The following is a 12,829-nucleotide window of genomic DNA, read 5'->3' on the forward strand; positions in this document are numbered from 1 at the left end:
CCAGGAAGTGCACTGCAGTGTTTAGAGATTGGAGCTCAGTCAGCTGCAATAAGAGAAGGCACATTGATGCAGGTAGGAGAATCAATGGACATTGAAGCTTAGTGTAATGAGGGGAGAGTTACAGTGAGTAGGGGATGAGACAGGCTCCCAGCCCTCAGACCCATCTCCATTTGTGCCTCCCCAGCCCTTGACCTCACCGCACGTCACTGTAAACAACACCACCCATATTTTGAAGCACACGCTGAGAAACCACCCATGTCCATGGCCACACCACTTTAATGACCTCTCCAAACCTGATGTGGCACAATATGGGAACAGATGATGGACACATGAGGCCAACGAGAGAGACTACATTCTTAATGACCATAAACAACTGCTCATCTTTCACTGTGCCAAAATCTTTAGCCGATTCCTTGCTACCCAAGAAAGTTGCCACTAATCCCAAGTCGCTGAGAAGGTCTTCAGGGTCGATGAGGTAATGGCTCTCCTATCAAACCCTTCCAAATCTGGTAATTTGCCAGACATTAAAAGGTTGAACCCTGTAATAATTAGAGATGAGCGGGTTCGGTTCTCAGAGATCCGAACCCGCCCGAACATCGTGGATCCGAGTCAGATCCAAGCTGGCTCGAGTTTTCCCACCTGGCTCGGATCTGAAAATGAGGCAAAACGTCATCATCCTGCTGTTGGATTCTCGCAGGTTTTGGATTCTATAAAAGGTCTCACGATCGCCGCCATTTTATAATCCGGCTGTGGAGCGTGCACAGGGAGGGAGCGGGGATCTGTTGCTGACGCTGACCATAGGGGCTGGCTGGCTACTGTTGTCTATATAGGGTCTGGCTGGCTACTGTTGTCCATATAGGCACTGGCTGGCTACTGTTGTCCATATAGGGGCTGGCTGGATACTGCTGTCAATATATGGGCTGGCTGGCTACTGTTGTCTGTATAGGGGCTGGCTGTTGTGCTGTGTTGTCCAGGGGGTGCTCTGTCATTCAGGGCTGCTTGTCTTCACCCACCCCCAGTGTGAAAAAAAATATATATTTTTTTGTGTGGCTAACACGCACACACAAAAAAAATATATATATTGTTTTCACACTGGGGGTGGGTGAAGATGAGCACCCCTGAAGGACAGAGCACCCCTCTTTCAGGGGTTCACCCACAGTGTGAAAAAACAAACAATTTTTTTTCTGTGTGTAAGTTAGCCACACCATCAGTGAAAAAATAGAAATTTTTTTTTTTTAATTTTGATCAATATTTTTATTGCATTTTGTAAACAAAACCAGTAATAAAAAAATCTCTTTTTCAGAAAAACCAAATATGAATATTGCAATGAAAACCTTTTTTTTTTTTTAAATTATTGAGTTACAAAAATTTTTTCTTTAATCTGCTGCCCTCCCACAAAAAAACAACAATTTTTTTTGTGTGCATGTTAATCACACCTGTCATTGTCATCGGCGTAGCTGCGCAGGTGTGCTGTGCTGCTGTCTGTCAAGGGCTGCTGCCCCCCCAAAAAATTAAAAAAGTAAAAACCAACAATTGTTTTTATTAGTCACACCTGTCACTGTCATCGGCTTAGGTGTGTAGGGGTGGTGTGCTGGGGCTGCTGCTCAAAAAATGTAAAGAAAAAAAAAAAATTGTGTGCGTGTTAGCCACACCTGTCACTGTCATTGGAGTAGGTGCGCAGGGGTGCTGTGCTGCTGTCTGTCAAGGGCTGCTGCCCCAAAAAATAAATTAAAAAAGTAAAAACCAACAATTTTTTCTGTGTGCGTGTTAGCCACACCTGTCATAGGTGTAGGTGCGCAGGGGTGCTGTGCTACTGTCTGTCAAAGGGCTGCTGTCAAATAAACATTTTTTCGTGTGCATGTTAGCCATACCTGTCATCGACGTAGGTGCGCAGGGGTGCTGTGCTGCTGTCTGTCAAGGGGCTGCTGCCTCTTTCAGGGGTTCACCCCCAGTGTGAAAAAAAATAAATTCTGTGTGCATGTTAGCCACACCATCAGTGAAAAAATAAAAACTATTTTATTTTATTTTTAATTTGCTAAATATTTTTATTGCATTTTGTAAACAAAACTAGTAATAAAAAAATCTCTTTTTAAAAAAAACAAACCTGAATATTGCAATAAAAACTTTTTTTTTTTTAAAGTTATTGGGTTATAAAAAGTTGGTTTTTTTTAATCTCAAACATAGGTTAATATTTCTGCTAACAGCTTATAAAGTTATATGCTCTAAAAAACTAAAGCCTAGATTTACAAACCTATAGAGTGTACATCCTAAATTCTAAAACTGTTCTATTCAAAAACATAAGCAAAAGCAAAGATTATAAGTTTAGTGTGTTATTATGATGTTAGAATGTAGAAAGCCAAATCTTGGGTGGACCACACATGGCTGATTGATCAACCATGGCGACTGGATTAGTGTCATAAGGAAGAGGAGGCTGCAAACTGGGGTCATGTTATGAGTTGGCCATATGGGATATGTCGCTGTTAAGGGATCAGGCTGGTTATCAGTGGGCACATTATTATAGTTGTTGTTATTCTGGGTTGCCATCTCCTGAAGGGTGTTTACCAACAGACAGAGACTACCTATCAGCTCTGGTATAGACACTTCCAGAGGAACAGAGCTCTGTTCTCTGGAGGGAAGCCAAATAGGTGGGAGCCCCTGCTCCAAAATCTGAAGCTCTACTCTCTCCACATCATCTACTATAGATGAAAAAAAATTTCATCGGGGACATCTAGCTCCTCTTTCTGTACCCTTCTCACCCTTTTTGGACAGGAAGTCTGGGATGGATGGTTTGGAAGAAGAAGGCCTAGCAACAGATGGGGATGGTCATTATCAAGACCTGGTCCCCCCAGTGGGTGTAGTCTGGGAGGTATTGGTTGGCATGCAGGCAGCAGAATAACAAAGGCCTCCATGTTGTCTGCGCTCACTATTCCATATTTCAGTTTGCGATTCAGGTAGGAATAAAGTTGGCTACAGAACACAGAATCACTGGATGTCTTCGTGCATTCAGACCAGATACGATCCATGAATTCTCAGACAGATTCCGGACAGATGAATCCTTTGCTTATGATAATCTTTGGTAATTCCTGGCAAAAGTGGGTGTTATAGCCAGACACTTTGAAGGCTGTAACTTTGAACTGCTTTAAAGAGGAGACTTCTGTACTTATTTTTGTACCTCACACCAGTATTATACAAGTTGTAAATTTAATTCTCTACATTCTTTGCCAATTTTTTTCAATGTTTCCAGATGTACATCAAGATTTTTTGCTCCTGAACTCTCTTCAGCAGAACTTCATATAGCGTCTGTACTGTGGTGGTCCGAATCTCTTTAGGTGACTTGCCTGAAGCCAGCATCAGGGAGGAGAGAGTCTTCATTCTTTTACACATTTTCTTTTTTGACTTTTCTATGGGCTGTGATACGTTTAGGGATTCTGGACTCGCCAACAGGTCTCTTGTCCTTTTTGTATCGAGCATAGTGGTTAAGTGTGTCTGAGATTGTTCTCCATCCTCTTCACGTATTATGTCACCATCATCATCATTCTGGATGAGAATGTGCTCTCTCTGACCCATCTGGTCAGAACAACTCTCCAGCTCATCCAGTATCTATACTCTTTGAAATCTGCATTCCAGTATCCTAGCAGCTGGCAAGTTTGATCTTCTTTCTTAGTTTTAACAGGAGAGACTCTGTTCATCATCCAGCGTATCTTCTCCATCACTGAGGTATTGTTCAGAGTAAGTGCATTCACATTTTCAGAAATATGGTTATCCAGAGAATGCTCTGTCTGCCATTTCACATGAGGAGATTTTAGCACGGAGATAAACTGAGCATCGAGAATGGGATCAGACAAGGTGTTAAATGGAGTTTCCACCACGTACTTCTCAATTAATCCCAATAGGCTGTAACATTCACGGTTCTGTGGTGACACAGCAGGGTTAGCTGGATCCTGTCACACGCCGGCCTGGAGACCCCAGAATCAGACCTCGTCGCTTACCTGTGCGGGCGCTGACCCGCGCTGTCTTCCGGCTCCTGCGCTGTACGCTCCTTCCTCTTCTCCCAAGGCAGTCTCCGCTGTTGTCCTCTGGAGGGTCCCGCTGCTGTGCTGCTCCCACGCCGGCTCCTGCTCACCGCTGGTCCCCGCTGACTACCTCCAGGAAGCGCTGTCCTCCGGTCCATGGGCGCGGCCATCTTGGATTGCCCATGTGACCCCACTACCACCAATGAGGAGCCTTCTCCTTCTCTCTCAGCCTGTCAGCTCCCAGTGTCCACTATAAAAGGATCCCCAATGCTCACACAAGTTGCCAGTGCAACTAGTTTCTTAGTTTAGCTAAGTAGCCTTCCCACTGCGCTCTAGCCGCTCCACGTAGCCGCTCAGCTACCAACGTCTACCCACGGCTATCCAGCCGCTCCACGTAGCCGCTCAGTTACCAACGTCTACCCATGGCTATCCAGCCGCTCCACGTAGCCGCTCAGCTACCAACGTCTACCCACGGCTATCCAGCCACTCCACGTAGCCGCTCAGCTACCAACGTCTACCCACGGCTATCCAGCCGCTCCACGTAGCCGCTCAGCTACCAACGTCTACCCACGGCTATCCAGCCGCTCCACGTAGCCACTCAGCTACCAACGTCTACCCACGGCTATCCAGCCGCTCCAGGTAGCCACTCAGCTACCAACGTCTACCCACGGCTATCCAGCCGCTCCACGTAGCCGCTCAGCTACCAACGTCTACCCACGGCTATCCAGCCGCTCCACGTAGCCACTCAGCTACCAACGTCTACCCACGGCTATCCAGCCGCTCCAGGTAGCCACTCAGCTACCAACGTCTACCCACGGCTATCCAGCCGCTCCACGTAGCCACTCAGCTACCAACATCTACCCACGGCTATCCAGCCGCTCCACGTAGCCACTCAGCTACCAACGTCTACCCACGGCTAACCAGCCGCTCCACGTAGCCACTCAGCTACCAACATCTACCCACGGCTATCCAGCCGCTCCACGTAGCCACTCAGCTACCAACGTCTACCCGCGGCTATCCAGCCGCTCTACGTAGCCACTCAGCTACCAACGTCTACCCACGGCTATCCAGCCACTCCACGTAGCCACTCAGCTACCAACGTCTACCCTAGGCTATCCAGCCGCTCCATGTAGCTTCCTAGCTATCTCGTTACTGCCGCATTCCTCAAACTCCTGTCAGTTCGCTGCACCCTCTCATGCGGAGAAACTTCATTAAGCCAAGCCTCCTCCAGCGAGCGTCTGCGCCAAGTAATACAGATCCAAGGCCCAGTCCGGGAACACAGCTCCTAAATTCCACGCTTGTGACAGTTTGCACTGGCCAGATGGACTCGGCAAGTGGTCAAGGATCTGGGATAGAAGCCTCGCAGGATGTACTATCCCGTCTGGAAAGACAGGAGACCTCTCAGGCTCAGCTGATCCAATTTATCCAAGATATGTCGTCACGCCTGGACAACATTCAGTCCTTACTGGCTCATCCCGCTCCCGCTGGCTCCCAAGCCGCCTCTCCTCCTGTGGTGTCACCTGCTCCTCCGGTTCTACCTCCTGCTCGTCTTCAGCTCTCCCCTCCGAGCAAGTTCGATGGCAACCCCAAATTATGCAGGGGTTTTTTAAATCAATGCGAAATCCAATTCGAGCTACAATCCGCCAACTTTCCGACGGCCAGAACCAGGGTGGCATATATCATCTTTCTACTCTCTGGCCAAGCACTCGATTGGGTCTCGCCCCTTTGGGAGAAGTCGGATCCCCTGCTCTCCAACTACCCCGAATTTGTTGCTACATTTCGCAAAATCTTTGATGAACCCGGAAGAACCACCTCCGCATCAGCTGATATTCTACGCCTCCGTCAGGGCAGCAGGACCGTCGGCCAATACGTAGTCCAGTTCCAGACTCTGGCTTCAGAACTCAATTGGAACGAGGATGCCCTCATCGCTGCCTTCTGGAGTGGCCTTTCTGAAAGGCTCAAAGACGACCTAGCTTCCCGTGACCTTCCAACCAGTTTGGATGGGTTAATCTCTCTCTGCAGCAAGGTGGATCTCCGTCACAGGGAGCGTGCCTTGGAAAGAGGCAGATTTGATCGTGGAAGGCCACGTCCAGTTTCCCGCTTACCCTCTCCTCCTCTGGGCGAAGAACCCATGCAGGTCAACCGCTCTCATTTATCGGCTGAGGAGCGTCAGAAAAGGCAGAGGCAGAATCTCTGTATGTACTGCGGATCTCCTCAACATTTAGTTAAAACTTGTCCCATTCGTCCGGGAAACGCCTCCTCCTAACTTATGAAAGAGAGGTTAAGTTAGGAGTTGCCATTGAATCACAAAGGAAGTCTGATTCCACCATCCAGGCTCATTTAAAGTGTCCTCGAGGTTCCAAAGCTGTATTAGCTCTCCTGGATTCCGGAGCGGCAGAGAACTTTGTCACTACTGAATTTGTCCAGAAGCATCAAATCCCCATGGAAGCATTGCCTCGAGTCATCACTTTAACCGCCATCGATGGTAGTCGCATTTCTAGTGGAACCATCACCCATCGTACAACACCACTTAAACTTACCATTGGGGTGCTCCATTCCGAACAACTATCCTTCCTAGTGATTCCCAAAGCCTCTCATTCTTTAGTCCTCGGATTACCCTGGCTACAGAGACATTCACCTCAAATCGATTGGACCACCATGCAAATAATCTCCTGGGGTTCCAATTGCTTCAAAGGTTGCCTTCAGCGAGTAATACCTATCAGATCTTCCGTTGTACGGGATTCTACAGACCTGCCCAAAGCCTACGATGGGTTTCAGGACGTCTTTAGCAAACAGAGCGCAGACCTGTTACCTCCCCATCGTGATTGGGACTGTCCCATAGATCTGATTCCTGGGAAGAATCCTCCTAGGGGCCGAACCTATCCTCTATCTCTCCCTGAGACTCAGGCCATGTCGGAGTACATTACGGAAAACTTAAATAAAGGCTTCATTCGACCTTCCACGTCTCCAGCAGGGGCTGGATTTTTCTTTAAAAAAAAAAGATGGTGGCTTGCGCCCGTGTATTGACTACCGGGGTCTTAATGAAATAACTATTAAGAATCGCTACCCTCTTCCTCTCATTACAGAGTTATTTGATAGAGTCAAGGGAGCCACAGTTTTTTCCAAACTCGACCTAAGAGGAGCCTATAATTTAATTCGTATCCGTCCAGGCGATGAATGGAAAACGGCCTTCAACACCAGGGATGGGCACTACGAGTATCTCGTTATGCCCTTCGGCCTCTGTAATGCTCCAGCTGTCTTCCAGTTTTTCGTCAATGAAATCTTCCGGGACCTCTTGTACAAGTGTGTGGTCGTTTACTTAGACGACATTTTGATTTTTTCTCAAGACCTCCAAACTCATCGAGACCAGGTCAAACAAGTCCTTCTGAGGTTGCGGTCCAATCAACTGTTTTGCAAATTAGAGAAGTGTCTGTTTGAGGTCTCAAGTGTACCATTCCTGGGATACATTATCTCCGGAACAGGCCTTCAAATGGATTCGTCAAAACTACAAGCCATTCTTGATTGGTCTCTTCCTTCTTCCTTAAAATCCATACAAAGATTCCTAGGATTTGCCAATTACTATCGCAAGTTTGTAAAAGGTTTCTCGACTCTGGTAGCTCCGATTACAGCCCTCACCCGCAAGGGAGCAGATCCAACTATATGGCCTGTCGAAGCTACCTCTGCATTTCAACTTCTTAAGCAAGCCTTCATCTCCGCTCCCATCTTAAAGCAACCAGACTCCACCCGGCCCTTTATCCTGGAGGTGGACGCATCCTCTGAAGGTGTCGGTGCAGTGCTCTCCCAGCGATTTAAAGATGAAAAACTTCATCCCTGTGGTTTCTTTTCCCGGAAGTTTTTGCCTGCAGAGAAGAACTACACCATTGGAGATCAAGAGTTACTCGCCATGAAACTAGCCCTCGAAGAATGGCGATATCTTCTAGAAGGAGCTCATTACCCCATTACCATTTTTACTGACCATAAGAACCTCCTTTATCTTAAATCTGCAAATTGCTTGAACCCTCGTCAAGCCCGGTGGGCAATGTTTTTCTCCAGATTTAACTTCAAAGTCTCCCCCAACGCCCCGGTTCACAAAACCTCAAAGCCGACGCACTCTCCCGTTCCATGACGAGCAACCCTGATCTACCCATGGAACAGCCCCAACCAATCTTGAATTCCACTTCCTTCGCCTCTACCCAATTATCTTCTATACCCCCGGTTGGGAAGACTTTCGTCGCTCCGGAACTCCGCAAGAGGTTATTGCATTGGGCTCATGCTTCCCGGTTCTCTGGTCACCTGGGTATGGATAAAACCCTAGAATTTATCCAGCGGTCCTATTGGTGGTCTTCGATGAAAAAGGACGTCAGGTCTTATGTGTCTTCATGCATCAAATGTGCCCAACACAAGATACCTCGACGGGTTCCACACGGTCAACTCCAACCTCTTGCAATTCCATCTAAGCCATGGACTCACCTATCTATGGATTTCATCTCTGATCTTCCTCCATCTCGGGGCCACAACACAATTTGGGTTATCGTGGATCGTTTTTCTAACATCGCTCATTTCGTACCACTTACTGGGCTTCCGTCTGCACCTCTACTCGCCCAGAGCTTTATAAAAGAGATCTTCAAGCTCCACGGCCTTCCTCAAGAGATCATCTCCGACAGGGGAGTACAGTTCGTAGTGAAGTTCTGGAAGTCACTCTGCTCAGCCCTTCAGGTAAAACTCAAATTTTCTACCGCTTATCATCCCCGGACCAACGGTCAGACCGAAAGGGTCAATCAAGACCTGGAACAGTTCCTGCGCACTTTTGTCTCCTCCTCCCAAGATGACTGGATTGAACTTCTTCCTTGGGCCGAATTTGCCCACAATAATCATTATCACACGTCCACCAGCTCAACTCCTTTTTTTACAGTTTTTGGTCAACATCCTCGAGTGCCAGATTTCCCTCTTCTTCCCACATTAGATGTGCCTGCGGCCAAAATGTCCCTTCAACGATTCTCCAACATCTGGGAAAAGGTTAGTTCCTCTCTGACTAAAACGTCAGCCCGGTACAAGAGATTTGCTGACCGCCAAAGACGAGCGGTTCCAAATTTCCGACCTGGGGATATGGTCTGGCTCTCTACCCGAAACCTAAGACTCCGAGTACCCTCGATGAAATTTGCTCCGCGATTCATTGGTCCATTCCCAATCATCAAAGTCTTGAATCCTGTGGCTTACAAGTTAAAGCTTCCTCCATTTCTTCGCATTCCAAGTTCCTTCCATATTTCTCTTTTAAAACCACTAGTCTAAACCGATTTCAGAAGGTCCTGCCTAAAGCTTCTAGTGTTCAAACACAGCAGGGAGAGGAGTTCGAAGTTGACAAAATCTTAGATTCCCGTTGTCGATACAACCGTCTTCAATACCTTATCGACTGGAAGAATTATGGTCCGGAGGAACGAATCTGGATAAATGCCTCCGATGTCCATGCACCCCGTCTGGTCAAAGCGTTCCATGTGAAATTTCCTCATAAACCAAGGAAGTGTCCTGTGGCCACTCTTGAAGAAGGGGGTACTGTCACACGCCGGCCTGGAGACCCCAGAATCAGACCCCGTCGCTTACCTGTGCGGGCGCTGACCCGCGCTGTCTTCCGGCTCCCGCGCTGTACGCTCCTTCCTCTTCTCCCAAGGCAGTCTCCGCTGTTGTCCTCTGGAGGGTCCCGCTGCTGTGCTGCTCCCACGCCGGCTCCTGCTCACCGCTGGTCCCCGCTGACTACCTCCAGGAAGCGCTGTCCTCCGGTCCATGGTCGCGGCCATCTTGGATTGCCCATGTGACCCCACTACCACCAATGAGGAGCCTTCTCCTTCTTTCTCAGCCTGTCAGCTCCCAGTGTCCACTATAAAAGGATCCCCAATGCTCACACAAGTTGCCAGTGCAACTAGTTTCTTAGTTTAGCTAAGTAGCCTTCCCACTGCGCTCCAGCCGCTCCACGTAGCCGCTCAGCTACCAACGTCTACCCACGGCTATCCAGCCGCTCCACGTAGCCGCTCAGCTACCAACATCTACCCATGGCTATCCAGCCGCTCCACGTAGCCGCTCAGCTACAAACGTCTACCCAAGGCTATCCAGCCGCTCCACGTAGCCGCTCAGCTACCAACGTCTACCCACGGCTATCCAGCCGCTCCACGTAGCCACTCAGCTACCAACGTCTACCCACGGCTAACCAGCCGCTCCACGTAGCCACTCAGCTACCAACGTCTACCCACGGCTATCCAGCCGCTCCACGTAGCCACTCAGCTACCAACATCTACCCGTGGCTATCCAGCCGCTCTACGTAGCCACTCAGCTACCAACGTCTACCCACGGCTATCCAGCTGCTCCACGTAGCCACTCAGCTACCAACGTCTACCCTAGGCTATCCAGCCGCTCCACGTAGCTTCCTAGCTATCTCGTTACTGCCGCATTCCTCAAACTCCTGTCAGTTCGCTGCACCCTCTCATGCGGAGAAACTTCATTAAGCCAAGCCTCCTCCAGCGAGCGTCTGCGCCAAGTAATACAGATCCAAGGCCCAGTCCGGGAACACAGCTCCTAAATTCCACGCTTGTGACAGATCCACACTCACTTTCTTGATAGACCTCCGCAAAGCTTTCTCTGGAGCTGTCACACATAATAAACCAGCTGTGTCAGCGCAGCCACCGCTTCATTAGCTTCAATTTGAAGACCACTAACTAACTCTGTTTTTTTTTAATGTCCCTGTACAGGTTGGGAAATGCCTTTACAGAAGATAATCCAAAAAATTATTTAAGTCAATTGTTTCTTTCTTTTTGGAAAGCATGCTTCCTGGTCCCCTTCTGGGATGAAAAAAATCCACTCCCAGCAAGCAGGCATGGTGATCAAGAATTTCCAAAAAAGACACAACGTAAGACTTAAACCTTAAATCTGAAGTGTTGCATTTAATGCTCTGTTCTGCTTATTCACATATCTTATATGGTTAAGTGGACAGTGGGAACAATGGCAGTTTGAACTAAGGACCTGATTCAGACCCAGTCGCTAAGTTGCGCTGGCTCGCTCTAAGCGATTTTCGCCCGTCTGCGCATGCATATAATTCGCAGTGCACGTGTGCAAGCCATTCTTTGCAATCTGTTTTTGGTTGCTCGTAAGCCACTATCAGGTCGCTACTTTGAGTGACAGATAGTGCAGTTTGTAGGTGGTAACAGGGGAAGGTACTTGTAAACGGGGGAATGGTGTTGCGGATGCAGGCGTGTCAGGCCACCAAAACGCAGTTTAAAGGACGTGCATAAGTAGCAAAGTAGCATCATTGTACACATCACCTGCATGTATTTCAGCCCGTACTGATCGCTGTGCTTGCAGCAGGTTAAGGCAACCTCAAGGGCTGCGAGCAGCTCTGATGGCTCTCGATGTTCCTACATTTCCCGGAGATGACGTGTGTTGCGAGTGGCAAGGGGGCGTCTTTATACACTTGCGTGTGCACTTTGCCATTGCTCGCTAAGACATAGAGGGCATTCTTACGCAATGCAGTGTGAGAGCTTCATTTAAATATCCGGCCCCTTTTTTCCAGCGAGCGGCCGCAACTTGTGATCAGGTTTGAATGATCTCCGAAGGCCACTAAAACTAACTGTTTTTTTTAATGTCCCTTTACAGAAGATAATCCAAAGAATTATTTAAATCAATTGTTTTTGGAAGCCATCTTCCTGGTCCCCTTCTGGGATGAAAATCCACTCCTAGCCGCAGAAGTAGGTGCAGGATTCTCAAGAAAGACACAATGTAAGGCCTTAAATCAGGGGTAGCCAACCTTGGTCCTTGAGAGCTCACGTTTTCCAGGTGTATTCATTACTCACCAACACATTTAGAAAGATACACAGGTGGAGTTAATTATTATAGTTGTGATTCTGTGAGAGACTTGGAAAACATGCACTGTTGGTAGCTCTCTAGGACCAGGGTTGACTACCCCTGCCTTAAATCATAGTTCTTACTCTTGAGGCCACTAACTAACTATGTCTATTTTAATGTCCCTGTACAGGTTTGGAAATGCTTTTTCATATGGAAAGCACTACTAGAAGTCTTCCTGGTCCCCTTCTGGGATGAGAAAATCAACTTCCAGTAGCAGCAGCCATGCTCAAGGATTCTTCTGTGGCAAGGACTGATGTGAATGTATCACATTTTTTTTCTAAATGCCTCCTCCCCTCCCCTTCTCCCTTATAAATTTTCTTCGCAATCAAAAAATTAAATAAAATTTACTGCCAATTAAATCAACCCTTCCTGTCACTGCCCTGCCTTCATCTACATACATACTCCAACTGCCTCAGGCGTCTCTTGAATAATAAAAGTGTTTCCTCATGTGCCATGGTTGAAGTTGAGCTGCCATGTGTTTGTGCTGCCCACTGCTGCTGCTTAGCTTAGTCAGCCAGCTAGCTTGGTGCAAATTTTGGGCCTAAACTGGATGAAAACAAAATAGTGAGCTATATATAGGATGTTGAGCCCCGGAGTGCATTTCGTTACCCTACATTGTCTATATATATAGAGCTGAGGGGAGTAGACTGGCTGGTAAAGGGACCACAGAACACAGCAGGGGAGGAGTGGAGGCAAGTGCCAGCGAGCACGCATATATATGCACATCCCAGAGACCTGGCAAGAATGGGAGTTGCTGACAGGGGAGATGAGGCCTTATACAGGAGTAGGTGAAGGGAAGCAGAGTGCTTAGGACAGAGCAATATGGAAGCAAAAACAAAAGGGAACAGAAATCCATAGAAAAAGAAGGAAAAAGGAGTGATAAGATAAGGCAGAAAACAAGTATACAAATGGAGACAGAAGGGAATAAG

The sequence above is a fragment of the Taudactylus pleione genome, unplaced genomic scaffold (assembly GCF_031769625.1).
Source record: "Taudactylus pleione unplaced genomic scaffold, aTauple2 ptg000019l, whole genome shotgun sequence".
NCBI classification, from domain to species: Eukaryota; Metazoa; Chordata; class Amphibia; order Anura; family Myobatrachidae; genus Taudactylus; species Taudactylus pleione.